We start from the raw sequence: 7,178 nt of genomic DNA on the forward strand, positions 1-7,178 counted from the left end.
CTTAAGACACCTGGATTTTGCAAATATCCTCCCATTTCTCATATCCTCTAAGAGATGACGGTGAGAAGAAGCACAGAGGCATCGATCAGTGTTGTTAGTTTTTCTGTATTATATACCGAATAAGAAAGGTCTTTATTCTTGAGAGACGAAAGGCAATGACCTCCCGTTTTCAAGTTCAAAGGTAAACTTTATACTGTGGTATAGGCTGTTAAGATCAATCTTCAATTCTTCCAATCTGAACCTGGCCAAACGATGAAAATATCATCTACATATGATAGAGAATTTTAGGTTTTCGACGGTATTTTTGTACCGTCGTTCTTATTCATGTATTTATTCATGGAATTCTACTTTTCAAAGGATTCCATGAATAAGTTAACAAAAATAAGCCTTCTGTAAGGATTTCCTTATTTCAGAATAAGGATTTCAAAGGATTCCACAAATAAGTTACTCCCTAATTATGGAAGTTTTTTCACTTGACTATGCTACTAATTATATAGTGGGTTTTATCCTTTATCCAAGTGTTAGTAAACAAAGTTTACACCTGAAGTATTTTCAGGACCGGGGAAACTCGTGGTAAAGGTCTCATCACTTGCCTTAGTATCTCCCATAATGCAAAGCACATCTCCTTGCTGATATGTATACTTCTATGCATTAAGGGAAGGGCCACTACTCAGACCGATTCCGACCTTTATTGAGGTCTCATCAGTGGGAGCCAGACCCAGAGGTGGTGATACCAAGGTGGATAATACTAACGGATAACGATTACTCCATAATTGTTTGTGCGTGTGTGCGTAAATAAAACTGTCTATTAAACAAAATTAACAATTTTAGTGCAACGTTAATGTAATTTTTCCGAGAATATGGCAAGTGATAGATTAAAAATAACATATATGATTACGTCAAAATACATAACAAGTAAGAAAATGCTTGGGGTTAATCATCAAAAAAGAAAATAAAGGAAAAAAGTGCATTTCGTATTATCATTCCTGTATAGTAACACCAGTCATTATCACAACAATAATTGAATTTGAAAGCTGTTTTTTTTTTTTGATAATATGTACTGCAGCCATAATTTGTTTTATTTGACCTTATCATATTAAAATGAAGCAGTAATTATTTTATGACTAATTTGAAAACCAAACAAGTTGTGTTTAATGATTTTTAAAAATTTTTCAAACCTAAAAATTGTTTCTTATATTTTTAAAACGCAACGTTTTGATTAGCCTCATTTCCTCAATCAATTCTCTCTCTCTCTCTCTCTTTGTTACTACACGGACCTCTAGATTTACTACTGTGTCAGATTCCTCACGAGTTCTTGGACTATCTGCATTGCAAAACAAGGAATATTATTTAATACAAAGGGTAAACAGTTAAAAGTCCACTAGACAGCTGCTCACGAAGCGTACACAGTAATAGAACACATTCTCTTCTCCAAAATTTGCACATGTTGGTCGACAGCAAGACGGGAACATTCTAGGCGTGCATTAATGTAAGTATATGTATTTTAATGGAACTAATGGCTACTGCTAATGAGTGCTTCTTAATAGTAATGATTCTGGTAGTAACAAAAATAAAACTTTAAATGGAATCCATCCCTTTATTACTTAAACCAATACTATCAAAGAAAATTTACCAAAAAACACCTGGAATTACTTAGTAAATCGCATATCTATTTTTTATTATTGATTGTGCAGCTCGAACTTTGTAGCGATAGTGTTACAATACATATACACATAAAATTTCGTTTGTTAAAGAAATTGTGGAATATTGCCTATAGATGGCGCATTCATTATTGTTGCTTATACAAACTTCGGCTTTTTAGAAATGCTATACTGCTACACAAAATGATGAGTATTCATCCTCACACTTACCATAGCTTATTAAAACATTCTTACAATGTTTAATTACATTTAATTCTAAAACATTTATCATAAAACGCCGTGGCTCGTTGGTCTAGGGGTGTGATTCTCGCTTTGGGTGCGAGAGGTCCCGGGTTCAAATCCCGGACGAGCCCTGAGATTTTCATTTTCTCTGTTGCAATTCTGATCTTCAATGAAGATGCACATATTTTGATCATTTTAAACTGATTGTTGGGATTTCTTAAATTTTAACACGTTGTATTTTTTAAAATCGGAAACATCCAATTTTTTTTAACAACTTATTTGAAATTTCTTCAACTTTTGTGATGTGATCATTATTCATATAATCCTCCCCCCCCCCCAACTTCAAAGTATCATATTTTTTCTAGAATTCCCTTGCCAAGAACAGCAGCATCATTTAAGTTATTCTATTGCTACTAGTAGTAACTATTTTAATATAACGATAAAAAAATAAGATACAATTCTTCACTATCCGAAGAATAAGTCATATTATCGGCTACATCACGTAACTAGTAATAGAAACAGGCATAACAGAAATGCATAAAAATAAACTAATATTATTCGCTTACAGATGAGGGCATTTTCAGAACTCCCGTGAAATAATATTAGTTAGGTTAGCTTCAAAGTTGCCATTTCACCCTTTTGATGATAAAGGCCTCTACTCTCAAATACAAGGTTCTTCAAATGTTCCGAATTTAGTAGAAAAATCGCGCCTCCGTAGCGCAATTGGAAGAATGATAGTACGTTTCGCCTTTCGATGAGTTCAATTTTCGTAGTGACGAGAGGAATCTTTATATGTTTGTTTTCAACGGAAGGTGAATTAACCGATCTCCTAAGGAGGTAGTACGGTTTTTTTCATGGAAACTAGGTTTTATCATACTGCATACAGACAAATCGATCATCAGAATACACACAATTTACAGACAAAAAATACTAGTGGTGGCGGACAGTAGATGGTGCAGCGTGTAGATGATGATGATGGTAGCGGAGTTCTGTGTATTTGGTGGATTAAGTGGCAGTGACGGAGAGTTGTACAGTGCCTTCTCTCGATGAGTCCTTGCACTCCTCGGAGGTGTTACGTAATAATAATAATAATAATCGGAGTGTTAATTTCACTTTTATATATGACATACTTTCTCAAGAAGTATCGTAGGGTGTAAACGTGCCATTTTCCTTCTTATGGGGAGGAGTCTTTCCTCACTGTTGTATATTTTTCTGTATTTAAATTATCAGGATATTTTAAACATGTACAGCGAACTCCTTGAGTTGAGAATGAAGTAACGTTTGCCCTTCGACGGGAGACCTAAATTCGATTCTTGTCATGGCAAGAGGAATCCGTCCATTATATCATTGATATTATTATTATGATGATGAATATCATCTACAATCTAAAGACTTTTATAAACATACGAGACATAAATATGATCATAAACATAACCCGTACATATCGCAACTGAACTCAAATTCATAGTCTTTGGTTACAAAGCACACTTTATCCACTCGGCCACCAAAATGTTTTGGAGGACATCTCTAGACCTACGAAATAAATTGGTATCCTTTTTTCATTCAAAACATTATTTCTATTCTATTCAACTCCTAACAGTTTACAAATCCTTCCAACTTTACATTTGGAGTGGTGTACCCAAAATCTCCCTAAAAATTCTGGACTGTATACTGAAGAAGGTAATGTGCTTAATAGATAGATGATCTCTCTCTCTCTAGTAACTTTTTTTTCATAGGTAGTCTATTTCTACGTTATCACTTTTTCTATAGGTACTTTAAACGGAGTTCCTCCCCCGAAATGGATACTATTATTTCTTCGGTTTCTTCTATCATAAAAGAACAGAGCAACCATTGATCAATATCCATATATAGTTTAACTCCAAACAGATCGCATCAACTTCTCATCTTCTGTGGTCATTCCATCTACCTTTGTTCTTTGGAAGAGCCTCCCCAGTACTGTTTTTCTCAATAAATATAACCATCAAATTTTCTGGAAACTTAAACATGGCAATGACCTCATGCCAGTTTTGTGATCTCTCGTGTCAAACTAAAAAAAAAAAAAATATATCAAACCGTAGAATTCTCATTATTTCAGCAAAGATGGAAGCAGTTGTCTGCGAAACTCTCATCTTGATGCAATAGTCATGGGCTCAACTATTGGTGATGAGTGGGGATGGAACAGGCTACTGACCGATTTCCAAAAGCTAAAGACAAACACAGCTCTGCCTACTACCTTTTTGGGAAGCACAAAAAGAGATGATTTATTATTTATTTATCTATAAATTGTTTGTTTGAGATGAAGGTGACGTGATGCATACCTATTTACCTGAAAAATTGCTTTAGGTGTTTCAAGTGCTTTTCTTCTTTATATCTTTATACTCTACCATGTAGGTCCTAGGGCCTACAAAGGCAGAGTGGGCCCCTAGAGGTATCATTCTACCTTGAATGAAGGGTTGAAGATTGAATGAAGCGTTTTTTTATGAAAAAAATTGCTTGTAATTTTAAAAAAAAAATTAAAAGAGGCTAATTTGAAGCCCAATAAAGTTGTGTGATACTAAATAATATATTTGAGAGATACTCTTGATATGTGGCTATAAATGAAGATTTTCCCCTTGAGCCACTGAGGGGTATTTACCGATATTTAGTACAATCGCTTACGAAGACAATTTTTAGGACCACCTAAGTGGTGGTGGCATATGCAGTAAGAAAGTTAAACGTTGAGAGATTTTACATGTCACTATCATCAATGTAGTTTATCTATCATTTATATTTTTCATATCCAGCGGTGGAGTGGTAAACAAAATAGCCCCGGGAAATTACTTGAGAACAGCCCACGAACCCATTATTTTTTTATATATATTTTAAAATAAGAATGACGAATAATTAAAAAAATACCACAGCAGATATTTAGCCTCATTGGCACGTCGGCCCACTGGGAAATTTCTGGTAGCACACCGAACCAACCCTTACCTGTTCATATCCTATTAATAATCACGTTAACTTTTATGATAAAGCAACAACAGTGGTTGATGAGGAAAATGCACACACTGTATTTTTTTTTTTTTTTTTTTTTTTTTTAGATTTCTCAGACATCTGATAGGAAAGCACATGATAAACTGATATTTAGGCTGCAACGTATGGGTTTAGATATTAAGTTGGTATGGTATGGATTTATTGTATGATATGGAGTGGATTGGTGATTGGTTGTCTAATAGATATCAAATGATTGTGTATGGATGGGCAATATCTGGGAAAAGGAAAGTTACTAGTGGAGTTCCAGAAGGTTCTATGCTGGGAACTACTACTTTTCAACCTTTATATCATATTGTCACTGAAATTCAAAGAGAGATTCAGTTGTTTGCAGATGACGTGAAGCTGGAGAGGAGAAAATTATTGTGAGAGTAGTGCTGATGTAGTGGCTGTTCAGGAGGAACTGAATAAGCTGGGTATGTCGGCAGATGAATGGGGATAACAGTTTACTGTTGCTAAATGTAATGTTTTGATTTTGGGAACTGCCGGGGTTTAGAGGGGATGAAGATACTTTGAAAAAGCGTAGAGGAGGTTGGCAGAAATGATTTCAGGACTGGGAAATGTTAGCTAGAAGGATAGATTGAAGTAATGTAATCTGCAGAGTTCCACTGATAACAGGCGAAGGGATGATATGATTGAGGCATTTACGCCGATGAGGGGTATTTACCGGATGGATACGAGAGAGATTTTCCAGATAGTGAAAAATAAGGAAGGGACTTGAACCAGAGGCCATCTCTAGAAACTGAGCAAGGAAGTGGTGAATAAGAAGGTGAGAATTTTTTTTTTTTTTTTTTACGTAGAGAGGGGTGGGGTGAGTGGAATGTATTGCCTGAGTATGTTGTGAATGAGTTTAAAAGTTTCAGTATGATAAATACGTTACAGGCAGGAGAGATTTTCCGTAGGTCTGTGTACTTTTGCAACATATACCTGTTTCACTGGTATAAACGTTTCTCTCCCCTCTCCCCCCCTCGATGAGTCTGACTCCAGGAGATATTATTATTATTATTATTATAACAACAACATTCATCGGAAAATACATTTTTATTGTTGTCAGTTCTAATAACAATTCTATAGTAAGTTCATTTTAATAGATATCATCTTAAACACAGCAGATATAATCATTCATTCTTGGTAAAGTAACCTTTGATGCTCGAGTGAATGCAACATCTTCAAACTTACCTTCATGTTCAAAGTTTTCACTAGATTCTAAAAAAGAATTTTATGCCGGCAATGCTGTTAGGACAGAAGTCGAACATGGTTTCTGGTAGCAATATGTGGTTTTCAATAGTTATTTGCAATCTTGCCTTTGTGACCAACTGTTTAATAGTATCCCAAAACCATTAAATGGACTCTTGTCACGTTACTCGACATAAAAGTACCACTGTGCAAATAAGCCAAAATCTTCTTCGTGGTTAGGTTAACAAATGATGAGCCATCATTGAAATAATATACATTTTTTTTCAAAGTGTGAAACTTCTCTTTCTAATGGATTTATCAAAATTCTCTGAAAAGTATGAATGTTATTGTGTTGTGTTTCAGACAGTCGATGAAAACACAAAATGTTTCAGATTTTAACCAATCATTTTCTTTTAAATACGTCACAAATGGAGGAAAGTGTAGCCTGGCCATTGCCCCAGTGAAATGATTGTACTTCGCCTTAAACAGCAAACGTTGCTTTCTGAAAACTCCCCTAAAACTGTCCACTCAGAAAAAGAGATGTCTTGTTTTTTTATGTTTTAATTTTTAAAAACTCAAACTAGCTTTTTTTCCCCAATGAAATGGCTTTTAATTTAATCAACTTTTCCTTGAAATCTCCACAGTTTTATCCAGAGAAAAAGTTCCCACGGTGAGTTGACACCCACTGGTTATATTTAATTTCAGTCCACATCTCATCCTCATCAAAATTTCTCAGTGACGTTGATCCTTTTCCTATTTTGTTCTCTCAACACGTGGTGGTATTCCCTGCTTCTTTCTAAAAGCTATAGAATTTCTAAATATTCGCTACATTTAAATTCATACTTTAGCTTTGGAATGGTCCAGTCCAACCTTTCGGAAAAGACTTAAAAGACCTTTCGAGAATTACTTCTTTAATTCTTGTATTCAAGACAATCTAATTGAAAGAAGGAGTTGGGTTTTCTTCATCATGATTACTAGAATCATCACGAAGAGAGAAACCAGTTTTAATTTCCTTCTGATCTTATTTGCTCTATGTTTTTTTTTCTTCTTATTTTAGAAAACAATTTTGTCAGCAAAAGGAGGGAGAAT

At 34.8% G+C, this 7,178-nt stretch overlaps 1 non-coding gene across 1 annotated transcript; it reads left to right on the forward strand.

The window, feature by feature from the left end:
• The first annotated feature begins 1,942 nt into the window (after positions 1 to 1,942).
• On the forward strand, positions 1,943 to 2,014 carry TRNAP-UGG (transfer RNA proline (anticodon UGG)). The gene has a single exon. It is a non-coding gene; the product is annotated as a tRNA-Pro (tRNA).
• The last annotated feature ends 5,164 nt before the right edge of the window (positions 2,015 to 7,178 follow it).

The sequence above is a fragment of the Typopeltis vanoorti genome, chromosome 21 (genome assembly GCF_054136105.1).
Source record: "Typopeltis vanoorti isolate ZY-2024b chromosome 21, IOZ_Tvanoo_1.0, whole genome shotgun sequence".
NCBI lineage: Eukaryota > Metazoa > Arthropoda > Arachnida > Uropygi > Thelyphonidae > Typopeltis > Typopeltis vanoorti.